The sequence below is a fragment of the Daphnia magna genome, linkage group LG5 (genome assembly GCF_020631705.1).
Source record: "Daphnia magna isolate NIES linkage group LG5, ASM2063170v1.1, whole genome shotgun sequence".
Taxonomy (NCBI): Eukaryota; Metazoa; Arthropoda; class Branchiopoda; order Diplostraca; family Daphniidae; genus Daphnia; species Daphnia magna.
In genome coordinates this window covers 4,694,919-4,712,096 of record NC_059186.1, presented here as the reverse complement: position 1 = coordinate 4,712,096, position 17,178 = coordinate 4,694,919, and the positions used below count along the sequence as shown (strand labels likewise).

The 17,178-nt window shown below is 35.5% G+C and overlaps 2 long non-coding RNA genes and 1 pseudogene across 2 annotated transcripts; 2 read left to right on the top strand and 1 right to left on the bottom strand.

Annotated features, from left to right (window-relative positions):
- Nucleotides 1-1,667: 1,667 nt before the first annotated feature.
- Nucleotides 1,668-2,559, bottom strand: LOC123466504. Its single transcript, XR_006646663.1, has 6 exons — nt 2,474-2,559; nt 2,304-2,411; nt 2,125-2,223; nt 2,006-2,067; nt 1,869-1,934; nt 1,668-1,790 (listed from the first exon to the last, which is right to left on the bottom strand). It is a non-coding gene; the product is annotated as an uncharacterized LOC123466504 (long non-coding RNA).
- A 4,317-nt stretch (nt 2,560-6,876) lies between these two features.
- On the top strand, nt 6,877-11,360 carry LOC116922434 (annotated as a pseudogene).
- A 4,049-nt stretch (nt 11,361-15,409) lies between these two features.
- On the top strand, nt 15,410-15,985 carry LOC123472262. Its single transcript, XR_006646617.1, has 2 exons — nt 15,410-15,748; nt 15,815-15,985. It is a non-coding gene; the product is annotated as an uncharacterized LOC123472262 (long non-coding RNA).
- The last annotated feature ends 1,193 nt before the right edge of the window (nt 15,986-17,178 follow it).

Below are 17,178 nucleotides of genomic sequence, written 5' to 3'. Positions count from 1 at the left end.
TTCCCAACGGCAAAATCCATCCGATTTTCCGAATATATGTCCACCAGGATGCGCCGGAGGTCCTCTGGTATTGGAAGTGATGTGAACAGCTCATTCAGAACGGCGTGAGGCACAGATCCAAACGCGTTGCACATGTCCAGCCATGCTATAGACATGTGCTTTCGTTTGGTCTTTGTCTCCTCGACAACCGTCTGTAAGAGCTGTGTATGTTCCTGAATACCATGGACCCCCGGGAGGAAACCCTTTTGCTCGGGAGATAACCAGCCAAGGTCTGAAGCGACTTGCGTTATTCTCTGGCTGATCACTCCCGAGAACAGTTTGTAAATGGTAGGAAGAAGGGATATTGGTCTAAAGTTGGAATAGTCGCTAGTGTCCCCTTTCTTGAAAATGGGGACAGTTTGCGATGTCTTCCAACAATTAGGAACCCCTAGCTTCCAAACCATTTTACAAACTGTTTCCAGCAGAATGCAGTTGGGGTCGATGGCTCTAAGATGACGGTATTCTAGGCCATCAACCCCTGGTGATGTGTTAGTAGCCCGGCGAAGCTTAGCTTCAAGCTCTTGTTGGGTTGGCGCACGATTAAGGAAGTTCATCTGGTCCTCTGAAGGTTGGGACCAGTCGCAGGTGTCGTAGAGTTCCCTCGCACTTTGGCACTGCTGCGGAGATGGTCTCAATCGGTTGTAAGTCCTCTTGAGATATTCCTCCGCAGCTTGTACAGTACCATCGTAGGAGGGTGAACGGTCTTCGAGCACCTCTCGAACGGCTCTTCTTGGGTAAATGTTGAAGAGCCGCTGAATCTTCCTCGCCTCGTACGCCTTTTGCTTGATATGTCGCCGGGCCTTCTGCATCTGCCGGTTTTGGTTTCTTTTTCTTTTTTCAGGGTTTCCTCGGGGTTGTTCAGGGCTAGGGTCTTGTAAAATTTGTGCTTTAGGGAGCCAGTCAGCTGTGCAACGTTCGAGGACGTCGTCTAGGTCATGTAGAGTCTCACAGCTCAAGAAGGCAGGAACCCAGAGACTGACAAAATCGTCGCCTCTTTGGCTCTGCTCTTCTGAGCTGTTGCTGGAGTATCCCCGCCTGTCACGCGGGAGACCGGGGTTCAATTCCCCGCCGGGGAGAAGCTCAGCTTTGGTGTTTCAAGTATATGCTTCTTTTTAAACAGCAACCGATAAACAACAACAACAACCTTAAAAAAAAAACAGAATCTTGCTCTGGTTACTTTTTCCTTCGCTCTCCTTCGTGTAGAACAAGTCTACAACATTGAGCACTAGTTTCGTAAACGTTGACACTTGAACCACGTTCTTCTCGACCACGAGAATACACATTCGATTTTGACTCATAGAATCCGACATCACACGCCATCTGATGTTTATCTCTTGAACAGAGTAGTGCAGATGACTGGCATTGCGCCTAACCACACACCATCTGCTGTTCGTCTCTTCAACTACATAGCCAAATTGAGTTCAAGTTATGTCTTTTGTCGAACTAGGAACCTGCTAATGGGGACATCACTTTCAACCCGGATGTATAGCTTTTGATCTCTAAAAGCGTCCTCGGTAGTATATTGGGTTGACCTCATTATACTTACATTCCGTGAAAACGCGGAATGACCACACATAAAAAAATTCCAATCAAAGTACATAAGTACTTTAATTTGTAGCAACTGATATAAAAAAGGGTTTCGACCAATTAATAAAGTAAACTCTAAGAAAATTAAATAATTAAATCATACTCAGATGTCAGAGCTCGATAAAAAAACTGCACACCTGTGTCCCAAATTTGACATTCATAATCTTAATGAAGAAAATCAAAGAGATTAAATGTAAACTTTGATTATACTAAAAAAAAATTCAATCAAGCTGTCTACATACTCCTAGAGGCAACTTAGGTTTGACATATCATCAAATGACAGGTCACCACAAGCAGGATAACAGAAACTGAATTTTAAAAAAAGGTTAGACCAATTAATAAAGTCAAACCATAATATAATACAAAAATGAAATCTTACTTAGATGTCATGGCTCGATAAAATTGCTGCCCATCTATATCCAAAAAATTGACTTTGCTTATCTTGAAAAACAGAGATATTAAACAAAGATATTAATTACAAACTATGAATATACTTACAAGTAATGAAATAAACTTGTGTACTCCTTTGTATCAAACTTCTGGCTGATGAAGAGCAGCCTCCTTTCCTTGCTGCTTGTGAGTCTCCTCTGACCAATGCTGGTGTTGAAATCATTATGTAAGAAGTTTGGAAATTAACTAGTTTTAAATGATGCCAATTACATTGCAAACACACATACCAGCCCACGAATAAATAATACATATCGTGTTAACACAGGGCACGCCAATCATGACGCTAAAAGGGCACGCCGATCACGACGCAACGGGGCACGCCATCATGACGCAATCTTTACAACCAAGTTTAACATTATATTGGAATAGAAATTGACAACATTATAACCTTATTTACCTGAAATTGCTCACTCCAGCAGTAACAATGCAATCACATAGCACAGACCACGCATTTGATGCTTGGTGTCTGCTTGAAATGAAACCGATTCAAAATCGATTTCTAACAAATCAAATGTTTCAAAAAATGCAATTTACATATTTAAAAAGATGAATAATAAAAAATAGATACATGAAAGTTAATTTTATTTGATAATTTTACGTTTTTCTTATTTGTAAATTAACGCTGAGGTTGATGATGAACAGATGACGCCATCTTCATAACGCTATCGAACCATGCGACCTTTACCGATAGATGGAGAATTTTTGAACCAGGCTTTGGTATTAAAATATTATACAAATATTCGTTTCTTGCTTTAAAATATATTTCATAGTTTTAAAAAACGTAATCAAAAACAGCGTACAAATTATTTCATCGAAATTGTTTGATTGAATTCATCTCCAAAGCACTGGGCATTGCCTTGGCATCGGTAGAGGGAAGACGCGTTGAAGGACATGGGAGATCTGGCTAGGGGAGAAAAAACTGCTGAGCGAGCACGTTTCTTTACTTATTCTTTAAAATTTATAAGTTCTGAAAGGAAATAGAAATTTTTAACAAATGAACTTCATAGTTATGGCTACGGTTAATATGTTTAAAAAATTAAAACTTGAATTCGGCTAAATTACGCGTGATTAACAAGACGGTAAAATGATATCAGATGTCATAGCGGTTTGAAAAAGGCAAAGTATATACGGAGTGCCTGTTTCCATCAAGCCGCCATCTCTTGCTTAGACTTGGTTGGTCAATTTTTTGGAAATCGTTTTCCGAGGCTCTTATGAGACTTGAAATTATTTGGTAGAAATAGCAACACATGCTCACAAAGTTTAGACACAGGTTTGTCTTGGTTTTTCTCCAAGTAACAGAAGAAGGGTTGTCTTAAGAAAACATTATTTCATTTTTTAAATGATTATAGACCTTAAACGGTTGCTTCATTGAACAGGAGATTTCATCACACTTACCTTAATTTTAAATTTTAACTGTAAATAATTTTATCGATTTACGCCCTAAGCGAGGCTTTAATAGGCTATATATTTTCTTAAGACAAAGCTCTTTCATATGTTTTAAAATTGTTGATTTCATTAATAATCGTTCAAGTAAAGTAATTTTTAAAAAACTGGTTTCATTTTTCTTCATATTTGGGTGGGTTTTTGATAAGGGCATTCGGGGCGTGTTGAGGATCAAGTTTTGGCCAACTCGATCCGACCCGGGTCTCCCTGCATTTTACTAAAATAACCAGATGAAAAAATTGAACGGGAAATTTAATTAGCCAATCAAATTCATTCATACCTGTGAATGGTCGATTTTACATCATATATAATTTCTTTAACAAAATATTCTCTTCCCATTCGTTATCTAGCGGTTGAATATGAACTATTTTTAAACGAATCGAAATTGAAATGTTCCAGTATTAATGACTTTGAAGGACTTACTAACTCATGCTGACAATTTTGTGAAATTTTTGGTTCATAGAATGTAAAAAAAAATTTACAAATACATTTTCTTTCAAAGATGAACCAACCTTTTTAAAAAATAACGTGCATCTAACTTAAGACAAAGCTGTCTCTTAAGAATAAATATATTTAGTCCGGAATTATAAATAATTCTTCCGTCGGTTAGCCTAGAATACTGCCGAAGAAGACGTATTATTTTATTTTTTAAAATCAAAAGTTTAAAAAATCTTCTGCTTCTGAATTCGTTGTATTCCTTTTGCCTGACCGGATTAATATCAAAATAAGGACTAGGTTACTGCCAGTTATATTTTTAACACACACAAAAAGTACACACAGTGTTAAAAAATCTTTTAAAACTTGTTTTTTTAGTTTGTATATACTTCCTACCTGATTCCATATTCCCCTGTCCAATCTTTCGTCGTTTTCTTCTTCGATTTCTACTGTCCCGTTGTGTGATTTTCCTATTTGCTATTGTAAATTTAAATTATATTAAACTGTATATATTGTATCTATTTATTACCTGGTTTTCTATTCCGCTGTCCAATCTTTCATTGTTTTCTTCTCCACTTTCTACGCTCTCATTATCGGATTGTCTTTTTTTCTTTCTCTAATGTAAATAACATAAAAATTTTAAAACTTGTGTGTATATTTTGTAGATATTTGTTACCTGTTTCCCCTTTCGATTGTCCCATACTTCCTCGTCTTCTTCTTTCTCTAGTCTCACAAAATCTGATTGCATACTTTTCTCTTTCTCTGTCCTTTCCACTGTTCTCTCTTTTCTTTTTCTTTTACTGGCTCTTCTAAGCCACAGGCCATTCTCCTCACATAACTGTTTTCGTTTTCTCTGAAAAATATAATTTAAAATAGTAAATAATAGATATTTTTAATACTAACTGCTGAGTTATATAACTAACTACTTACTTTGTTTTTTGTTCCAATATCGATGCCAGAGTTCTTCACTTAGAAGACCGTCTCTTTATTTGGAATATTTAATTCCATCTCCGCTTACTAACACATACTTGGTATGTTGAGTTCTATTGGGGTAACGGATTAAGCAAATTACTGAGACATTGTAATTCGCTGCCATCTCATTAATCTTAGAACCAATACTTATATGGCAGTGAGACTTCTTGCGATCTAGATTGTCCTGTTGTCTTTGGTCGAGGGAGTTCCAATGGTTTTGCCACTCAACAGCCGACCATGGCTTGTTTCTTTGAGGTACCTCTTTTTTTCCCTTTGTAAGACTCCTATACGACGTATAAATATAGTTCATTAGTATACAAATAAGAAAAATGCATTAAAACACTCGAAAACCTACCTTGAACGCAGTAAGTCTCTGTTGTTGATCCGTATCTCGCCGTTTTACTGTTCTTCCTTTAATGTTCCTTAAATTCTGGAACTGTTTTTTTTTTCTTTTCTATCAAAGCTTCATCCAGCCTCCTCCTTGCTACGTCTTGTTCTTCCTCATAACTTTTGTCACTCTCCGATTCTGCGCGGAAGTCAACGTGGAAATGGGAGGAGTCAGAAGTGTTGGAATTTGACGTGGTAAATGATAAAAGGGTTTTATGAATTGTGGTTCAGTAAAATCCCATTCGCCCTCCAGTCTGTCATATAATGTTGAATACATATATCGATGATGACAAATGGTTTACAACACGAATGAAGAAGAAAACGTCAAACGATGTTACAAACATTACGACATCAAATAGAAAAATAAATAGTTCAATATGGGACCCCACCCTTGGCCAACTCGATTCTTCTCTTACTATTCGTTATGTAAAAAAAGAGTAGAGATAGCTGCTATTATAAAGTTTATGCCTGTCGCACACTGTGTCTACAGTCTAGCATTTCTTTTTACCTTTTTTTACTTGTTCTCCTAGGTTTCTTTCGATATTCAATCTGAAAAAGAAAAATCTGTAACCCGCCTTTTTCCTACAGGGAAGCGTACATCTATACCCTATCGATGTTATATTGCACTTAGCAGACGTTCTCTTTTCTCTGACTCCCTCCTACTCCCCTTGAATAAATATCACGATTAGTGGATCGTCGTTTTTTTACAGACGAGAAACGGGGAGTAGTCTCTCTATATTTAACCCGTCAGCGCAGCCCGTATAGAGCAGGAAAAACCACTGTAATTTAACTTCCCCTTACCATTTTCATTAGAGATGAGATGAGATGATGCCTAAATTGAATTTCCTTTGTATTGCTTTTGCATTTGGATTTTCTCCGAGTGAATCGAAAATAATCAAAGGGAGATTGTGTTAATACGCAATTATGTTAAATACTTGAATCTGCTTATTTTACATGGGCGTCCACGCACATTTTCCCATCGGCTTTCCCCAGAGCTGTGTATTGTTGTAAATGATCCCATTTTGCTTCAAATTGTTTTAGGCCCCATATTTTAAAGTAATTTTGTGACATGCTTGTTTATAATTTTTCTAACAGAGCGTCTATGATATTTATATGTTCTTTTTTCAAGCGATTAATAGCAAATTTAACGATTAATTTTATTTTTAAGTTCAAGTAAAGTTTTCTTAAAGCAATAGATTAATAGCTCGGTTTAAGTTTAAAAGTACTCTTTTGATTGATTACCATTTTCGTCTATTATTGTTTTTTTATAAGAGTAACTCCTTCTTGCCTTTTATGTTTACAGCAATTGCTGAGGCAAATTTCTTGAACTAGACTGGCTAAAATTTGAACAGTTTCGGAGTGGAACCAATACATAGATAGGCACATGATTTGATGCTACGAGTAGAAAAACTACAGAAAGTAACAGAGAAAATCTGTCTATCTGTAAAATTTCTTCCCAGTTTTATAACAATTATAATAAAAACGCTGAGAATGTTTTATTAATAGAAGATACTGAGCTTGCTCCAATTTTAGCCAGTCTAGTTCAAGAAATTTGCCAAGATAATGGAGACAGTAGCTTATACGTGTTCCGTTTTTGTTAGGTAATTTTAAAGCACCTAGATGGAAAAGAAGTTGATCAAAATATTAAATTATCAGCAAAATCTATACCAAACAGAAATTTCAAAAGATTTAATTTCAGCAATAACGTAGAATTTACACAAAGTTTCTGATTGACTCTCTCTAGTTTCATGCTGGTCAATTTACTATTTCAGAGGATGAATGTCTCTCGATTTTATGAGGATTACGCTCATAGGCCAATTTCATTGCAATCATAGGGGGGAATTTATTGGGGCGAACAAAAGGAAAAGCTAGAACTCCAGGAACTACTTAATCTTGAATGTGAAAAATATAGCAATCTTCTTTTAATAGTTTTAAATGTGCTTATAAAGATTTAAAACCGTTGAAACTTCTAACAACTTTAGGTAATAATTGCAGGGTAAACTCTCCTTCCCCATCGCGAGGTACTTCTAGTATCCAATGAGAACGATATAAATCAAGCATACATGTTTCGGGTGAGCAGCGGATACTTACGAGTGCGACCCGTTTGAATATCACCGAATGACGTATGTTTTTCTTTGGAACCAGTAAAATTTGATCTTGCCTACAAGAAACCAAAAACCCACTATGTAAAATGTACACTTTAATGAACTGCACTTGATACCCATAACTAATGACAGATTAGACACCTGACGGGAGCAGGATCTGTACACGGAACAGTTTTTCTTTTAAAAAGCCTCCATGAAGAATGTATCGATATTTAAACCGATTCATGTTCTTGGTTTATATTTATATAACATTTTACTGAAAAGAAACTCATTTAAGAAAATAATTTTGCAGGAGATCGGTTAAAATAATTTTTTTTTCACTAGTTAAATAGCACAAAACAAGTGTATTGAAAAGGTTTGCGACATCTACGGTTCATTAATGTAGCAACTAAAACTGCAGACGAACTTACATTTTCATTTCTTGGCTCGTAAATACGTTTGTTAAATAGTTTCCACCCAATTACAAATATATTTACAATGACAAAAGCAAGTTCATCATCAAGAGATTCAGAAAGTTCATCAAGTGATGCAGAAGATCATCAGACAGTGATTCGGAAACCTCGTCAACAGAACAGAAGTGCAAGTGCATTGATTCCAAGAGAAAGAGGGGTTTTTCTTCTTTTTCTAAGTCTAAGGCAAATAAAAAGAAACCGAAAACCGTACAAAAACCTATTGCCGGAAAGTGCTTTATTTATGTGGGAAAAAGTCGACAAAAAAAAAGATCCTAGTTTTGGTGATGCCCTTCCACATTGTTCGTCATCCCTAAAACAGCCACCATTTTTTTCACCCTCTAACAGTGCAACACATGATTCACTGTATGATGATGTACCATCAGTCATCAGCCCAGAAGCTCTTGGTTAGTATGACAAATTTAATAGAATGTTATTTTGGTTATTAATAATCTAAATTTGTGTATTCATAGACGACCTTAGGAGACAGGTTCAAAAAGACTTAGATAGCATGCAGATTAGACGCCATCAAACATGGCAAGAACGGCAAGCAATAGCTGCATGGGGACGGCATGATAGAAGAAGAATTTTCACAGAAAATGTTTCAAGACAGTCACTGTATCATTCAAAATGTGTCACGAGGACCTCAACCATTGCTCTGTAAGATGTATGACCTGCAAGAAACACCTTTGTTATCAATGTGATACAAACACTCACTCTGGTATGCCATTTCATCGACGGCTATTCTGTTCTTGCGACTGCTTAGAAATATTACAACCAGATCATTTTGTCAATGCAGAGGAAAACATTATAACTAAAGGTATGGGAATAAGAAGGTAAATCACCGAACATAGCTAACTTTTAACTTTCTTGTTATTTTACAGATGTCTGCGTCCCATGCTTCGTACCTCATAAATCCTGCGATATAAGCTGCCATGGATTGATGTCACTTATTCCCAATGTTACAGAATCAATCGTGTCACTGAGTAAGGTAAGAATTACGCTGAATATAAACTATATTAGAAATATTTTCTAATATTCGCAAACCTTTTTAACAGGTCGATTTGTTTTAAAGGGGGCAACTTTCGTTTGCGATACTTGTGATTCTCTAACGAAATCAACAATCGATCATTATGTATTTTCTGGGTTTTCCCCGGCAAGTTTATCGGAAACGGTCACATACCTGTTTTCAGAAGAGGCACTTCTTCTATGCCACCACATTTCCCACAAATGTCCAGGTTCTTCGAAGAACAGATACGCTCACACTCTTGAAGAAGTATCTGAGGAATATGGCTGGGTACGTAACATAACACACTAAAATTAAATAAAGACCATGATACGATATAAAAATGATTCGGCTTTTGCAGAGTGGACCAATCAATATACCATTGTTCACTACTGCGGAAAGAGAGTGGGAAACATGTCGCCACTACATTGACCAGGAAGTATTTACAAGGAACAAAATTGATTGCCCCAGTTGCGGAACAAAACCTTTAGTGAGATCATCTGATGCTATCATTAAGCTGAGGCGTTTGGCCTCTGCCGGAAAAGCGAGGAAACTAGAAAATGAAAGAGTGTAAGCATTATTTATAAGTTATGACAATGGTTGGTATTCAGTTTTTAAATTTTTCCATAGAATGGACGATGTGGAATCCAGGTTCGAGAACTTAGTAATCAAGTCGGATGTTGAAGTTGAGAGTTTTCGTCAAATGATTAACAACAAAGTTCAAACAGTAAGCAATATTCTATTAATTTAACATTATTGTAGTGCAATTTGTTTCTTTGCTTTTTTCAGTCGAAAAAGAAAAACATGTGTGGGGGATCGGCTTTTAAAGCTCCAAGAGAAGATTCCAATGAAAATAAAAAATATAACGAGACTGAGCTCGTCGTTCGCTCTTGCAAGCACTGTATAGTGCCGTATGCCATCAATAGTTTTAAAGGCAAATCGTGGACACATACGGCATTTATGTATTACGAAGCCTGGAAGAGTCAGGCTACATTCTTTTGCTACGATGTTGTGTGTCAATATTGGAAATGAATGCATCAGAAAGTTGGTCCGGAATTTCCAGAATATATGATGCTAACAAAAGAAATGACAGGAATTTTACCGATAATGCATCAAATGGCACATCAATTATTTTGCCAGGTACCATTTGAATTTTTAAGTAAGAGAAATATTTTTCTGAAGTCCAACATTCATAACAGGTGCTTTGGAATCCCCGATGGACAAAAGGACTTCGATTAAGCAGAGGAGAGGAGCACGAGCAAGTATTCTCAAAACTGTATCTTTATGCTTATGTTCTCAAGCATATGTCAAAAATTAGTAAGACATCTTAAACTGTTATCCTTTAACAATATTAAACTTAAATAATGCAATCTGAAGACAGAGCGGATTTTCTAACATTAGCCATCCTCTATTGGAACTGGAATAAAATTCAGAACATGCAATTCCTCTTACGCAACAAATTAGAGAGAGTGAGTAACTTTTACAATACAAGCAAATATTTACAGTACCACCTTGATTTGTAGGCTAGGAAGGAAATCAGAAAAGGCGTAACAAAAGTTGAAGAATTGTTACAGTCATATAACCTTGAAAATGGTGATCTCCCATTGATTCACAAGGAACTAGAAAGAAAAGCTATAGAAATCCTTGACCAACGAAGAACAAAGACTACTCCTGTTGATAAATTAAGAAGAATGCCGGAAGGATTTTATGTTCAGCTGAAAACGGTTCACATAAAAATCTCTAAAGAAGCAAGTTATTTTATATTAATAATTTTTCAAGTAAAAAGAAATGTTTTATCTTCAGAAAAAAACTTTAAACCTTACAGAAAATTCGAAGGCTCGGACAAAGTTTAGGCGAATTTTAATTGAAACTAAGAAAAAAGTTTTACAGACGATTGACCTTTTAAATTCAAAGGATAAAGACCTACCAATCTCTTACAAGGATTTCAATCAAGGTATTTTTCCTTGGGAAGCATTCATAAATGAAAACGACACTAAGTTTCCAACACGTAAACGAAAAATTAGCTTAATCTACCACTTATACAAATTATTAAATTCATGTTTTCGACAGTTTCATATGCCGATAAATATCATTTTGTTGATTGTTGGATACTTTTGCAAATAGCAAAGGAGGAAGTTGAACTAACTAAGATCAAATGATAAACTACATTCGATTCTTGACTGACAAGCGATCATCGTTAAAACAATTAACACATTCTGAGGAAGCGAACGAAAAATTTGTAAAGGAAATGCAGTCATGGCACATTCCGAAATTGAGCATCTTAATTTACAAATTCAACTCTTTCTAAAAATATTTAATTTGAATTGAAACAACGATTTTTCGAATTTCGTACGTGAAACTTATTCAAATTCTGGCACAGAATTTGAATTTGAAACTTCTGATGAGGAAACTGACAATTCTTACAAAAAATTTGAATTTTCTGAAGAGGAGACTGAAACACATTCTAGTGACTCTGATGATGATTAAATAAACGTAAAAAATACAAACTTAATTATAAATCTATGAAAATAAAATAAATAAATAAAACTAATATTTTAAATTAATTTAACTTGAAGAAAATTTATAGTAAATCAACTTAAATTTTTCAATAAACTTCAGACAAAGCTATGTCTTAAGAAAATGTAGCTACAATAGCCTCGCTTCGCTCTTTTTCGCAAACTAAGTTATAAAACATGATTTTAAATCGATAAAAATAAAACAAAGTAATAAAAGCAACAAGTTATAATTACTTTTCCTTGAAAAAAAGAAAAAAAATGAAATTTCTAAGTTTTTAACATAAGTCAAAGCTATGTTTTAAGATATATGATTTATGATATATATGATACCGTCCTGCAACTGAAAACTTCTCGAACCAAGCGTGATGAAATCAATTGTTGCATGCAGCAACCATGTTAGGTCTATACCCATAAAAAAATAAAAAACATTTTTTTTCTTAAGTCAACCCTTCTTCTGTTACTTTGGGAAAAACCAAGACAAACCTGTGTCTTAAGTTTGTGAGCATACGTTGAGAAATAGGCCCATTTTATTGTAGAAATAGGACCACTTTAAAAATATTTTTTAAAGTGGTCCTTTTTTGTAGGGTCCTATTTTGTAGGTCCTATTTGACGGGCCTATATTGTAGGGTCCTATTTTGTCCGGGCCTATTTCACCGGCTACCGAAAATTATTGCCCGTCTCAACGCAGTCGATTTCCCGAGCAAACGATGCTCTCAAAAGGACCTGTCATACCTCATTTGGATTTCAGGCACCTGGCTGATGAGAAATTATGAAATGTAAGCTTTAATTTAATACTATATTTTCACAATATTATTACGCTAACTTAAATATTGTTTTATAGGCGAAAAAAATTTCCTAGTAGCGACGACATTCTGAAAATTGCCAAGTCCATAGTTTTTTACTTCCCGTCGGCTGGAAGCTTCAATACCGAGACACCATGGGTGAGTCGACATAAACAATGTTTTCATGCAGCATGTAAGAGGTTTACATAATTATTGCAGGATATGTTATATGATCTATATACCCGTAAAGGTTCCCTGGAATCCTACATGCGAGGGAAAAGATTCAGGAAACAATTGTCGGACAAACGTACTAAACGGTAAAAACTTTTTGTCTTTTATAATTTCATTTAAGTATCTTACATTTAGAATATTTTGTAGGCAGTGTACAACGGTCATGTTTCCAGAATGCGATTCTTACACAGCAGAAGAACAAATGGAGGCCGAGGAATACATGAGGTTGACGCCTTTAGATTCTTATGATACAAGAAATCACAATCGCAACGAAATGCTACGTTTGATGAAAATAACTTATCAAAGCCGACGCGATTTTCTCAAGAACGGCAGTCACGTTGGAGCAATGGTATTTTTAAATAAATACCCACGTCTGAAAGATATGACGGAGGCCGTAAGATTTTCTGTTTTGATAGACATGAGGTTTAGTTACTATACATTTTTTTTTATATTTCCTTTTTTAGATTAAAGAAGAATTCTTTTTACTCAAGAAAGGACTTATGGAAACCTTCCTGTCAAATTGGCGAAAGGCGGAGAGTCAATTAATGGAGTTTGCTAAGCAGAGATTGATAAGAAATTTGGCCATTTCAGCAATCTTACAGAGACGGGAGGAAGCTATAGGACAGTTCGGTTAGTATAACCTATAAATATTGAGCCCATAACACTTCATGACAACTTTTTTTCCCAGATGTGGTTGAACAAACGAAATGCGCCTTTCAGGTGCTACTTCACGCTGCAGCCAACACACAGCCGGCCAAAAAGAAAAACGGGTCGACAGCGGATGCATGGCCCGTCCCTTTCCAGTCATTCCACGTAAAAATTTTCTTTTCTTTAAACTATCATATATTTTTCCGATCACTCCATATTTCCATATATTTCATTCTAGGAAATATTACTTCCGGAAGACGCCGCAACTCGTGCACACACCATGGAGTTACCTGGTGTTTTAGATAAAACACGGAATTCATGAGCGAGCTAAAATGGTCGAGCTCAAACTACAGAGTTATTCCTCTTGTGTTCCTAATGGGACTACGATGTCGCCAGTTTTTGAAATATACATAGAAAATTAGCAAACAATTTTTTGTTATTTATCAATTTTGAATTTCTGCTTCCAGTTTTATTTGAAGGTTACGAAATTTAATTTGTGTTTGTTTGCGAAAATGCAGAATGCCGAAGAAGATGAAGATAACGTTTCTGAGAGTCTTGCTGAAAAAGATTTAAATAAACCAATGCAATTGCGTTTTGGTGCTTTCCACGAAAGACAAATACCCATCGTTAAAGGGCAAATGTTGGATTCAACTAGAAAAAGAAAGATTAAGGCAATGAAAGATTTGGTAAATATTTGTTGGTTATGTTACATTTCTGTGTCTTAAGATACTTATTAGAGTTACTGTTCATTTGTACTGTTCATTCTCCATTGTCTTAGGCACAGGAACTGAGTACCAAAGCAAAAGTACAAACCATTTTGTGCATTGTTTTCCCAAACAAAAAGATACCTACAAGGTTTCTAGAGTCATATGGAGATCACGCTGATAATTTTCTTCATGCAACAGAATCGGGAAGTAAAATCCAATCTATTTTAAAACTGGCTACAGAAACATGGATTGGTTGGTATCCAGAGTATTTGACGCTTTCAAATTTTGATGATCATTATTGCTTGTGCAAAGGAATTTATGGTGGTAAACAACCAGAAAAGAAAAATCAAAAGGAACAATCAACCACCATAGCAGAGGATACCGTCACAACTAAAGCAGCCAGGCATGCTATACAAATTACCATGGTAAAGGCAGAAGAAAAAAGGAAAAGGCTACAATTAATTGAAAATCAGTAATTACATTTTATTTTAACTTATTGGTTTTGTTTTAGTCTTTCAATTCTTACATTTTCTTTCCAGGCGTAAAGAAAAAAGAAATAGAATGACCCCTGCAAAAGCAAATAATTTAAAAAAAAATCAGATACCTCTAAGACTAAAAAAGATCAAAGGAAACATTTGCGGAATAAAAAAAGTTCCTTTCCAGATCAGGACTGTCAGCGGAACTAAGACAACTCTAGAAATACTCGAAACTCTTGAAACAAACTCTAGGGAATTACTTCAAGAAATTGAGTTGGAACCAATATACCAGAAGTATAAAATTGTAATTTTCTAGTTCACTTCAAAACCATTAAAAAGCAACGGATTACCGTTGGATAACCAAACACAGCGTTCATAAAATATTATAGATTTCAAGTTTTCCAATGTTGTGTATTTTAGAGACAAGAAAGGATCTTATCTTCCGTTGCATGTGAACCATTTCCAAGAAAGTTTAGAAAAACTTCTCGATGATTCTGAAACTTCAGAAACACCAGAATTGAAACATCAGGATTTTACCGGAAGCACAAATTCAATTTCCATTTCTCCCAGATCTCCCACCACTTTTCAAGCTGATCAGGAACCTCTTAGCTCTGTTTTCAGTAGCGTATTCAACGCGGAAAAAGTTTTTCTTCGTAAATATAGTTTTCTCTCTAATCAGAGTTATTTCGTTTGTAATAATCGAGGTTAAATAATTTTAGAAACAGCAGAGAATTTAGAACCAGAAGCGGCTACAACAGGAAGCGAGATCATGATCGGAAAATACCGGATGTTGTGAACGCGAGAAATGAGGAAAATGAGGGACACATTACTTCCCAAGAAAGGGAACCAAATCAAAAAGCATCTTCAATTTTACCAATTCCCGTTGGACTCGGAAAGTGACCTGAAGCAAAATGGCATATTCTCTTTTTTAACAACGAATATTCTCCACCTAAAAACTGCCCTGTTAGAACAACTAAAACCAGGAAACGATTGCGAATTTCGGAAAAGAAGGACCAAATAAGACTTAAAACTAAATCTCCCCAGTAAGTTCTACGCTATTCGGTGGGCAAGAACCAATAGTGCATCAGAAATCACAAATTGCTTTTCAGGTACAAATGCTTTGAGCTTTCTTGCTAATAGTATATTTCATAGAACTCTTTAATTAGTAACAGAAAAGGATTTCAATTACGCGAGCGTACAAATTCAGTCGATACGCATTTGAAAACCAAGAATCTTACAAAAGTCTACTTGAAACCAAAGGTGATCATTCAACTCTCCACTGATCTTGGGTGAGAATAAATTTGATTTTTGTCTTTAATATAGAACTACTGACCCTACTAACCAATTACATAGTATTTTTAACCAAACCATATAGGTCAGTTGTGTAATATATAGATTTACTTGTTTGATTATTGACAGGTTAAACTAACTTCTTTTGTGATTCCACGAGAAAGTTCTATATTTTTGCCTAGAACGTACAAGGTTGATGGTGTATCAAATTTGTTATCCATTAAGGTTAATGATTTGGAATTTTGAGTTAACTATGGTTATCATCTAGGTTATGAATTTTTTTTTATTCAGTTCAAGAGTAAAACTTTATATTAAGTCTACCAGGATACTACATGAAGAACTGCTAACAGCATATTGCTAAACGGTGGATCATTTTCAGTATCATAGCAATTCTGTTCTTCCTATCCAAACAATGTACATGCAGAGCTGAAAATGAAAAAATAAAACTTAAACACAATTAAAGATAAACTGGTTTCTTTATTATGCGTTATATGCTATGTGCTTTATTGCGCTTATATGCATATAGTGTGCAAATTTAGGGGGAGTCCTTCCTTTGTCCTTCTTCTTACCTTTCATTGTCAACAAGTACCTTTCCATTTGACACTGAAAAGTCTGCTTTCAAAAGTGAATTTTCTCTAATACCCAAGTATAACAAGACGTCTGTAGTAAAGATTGTAGGGCTCTGAAAACCAAACGTAAAAATACCAGCTTTCATAATAATTAGCATATTTAACAGGTCGATGGTAGTAAGAAAAAGACGCGCTACTCGGTTTTCAGTTTTTCTTGATAGCTCTAAGGCCGGATGGAGTACGACAGCGAAGAAATGTAAGCCATCCTGACATGATGTACACCAATAGTAAAAGCGGAATTTTGTTATAGAGGGCAAAGGGCAGCCAATGAAAGCATTTTACCGAAATGACATGCAAATAGATAGATCTTCAAAGGAAATCGACTGGACAAGGATACAAACCTTAAATTAGAAGTTTACTATTAAGAAACGCAATTTTCTTTTGTCCTTCAAGTCGCTTACATACCTAGGACAAAAAAGCAGCTAGTAACGTCCTGGGCATAAATTTTCCGCAGTCAACGAATGGCTAATACCTTGCTCATGTAGCGTTGCAACCCTCCATCAAGGGGCAAAACTTAACCAAATTTTCAGTTTTTCAAGAGGGGCGTTGGTTCATAATTTATCATAAAAGTGTATTTTTGAAAAATTGCGGTCCGGTGCCGATATGGTACTTCGTTTGTTAAATTTTACAGAAATATTTTACAGCCCTTTGTTTTACATGATGTCGCTGACGGAAAAACCAAGAAATTGCCAGTAGAAGTTCTTTGATTGTTTTATTTAACATATTTTTGTTTACCAGATTAGCCGTCTTCCAATATCAATAAAACTACCCAACACGAATTATTTTTTTCTCATCACCTTACAGAATTATAAGGATAAGATAAGTGTTGAGATAGATGACCACATTGCGGAAATATCTAGATTACTTTAAAACAACCTCGCTGAGATCGCATGCTTCCAGGATTTTTATAACCTCAATACAATAGCTCTGGAATTTCAAGCAGGTAATCGTAAAGTTTTTAAATGTATATCAATATCTACAAAGGATATCTGAATCTGTTTATTGGACGGCTTTTGGTTAACATAT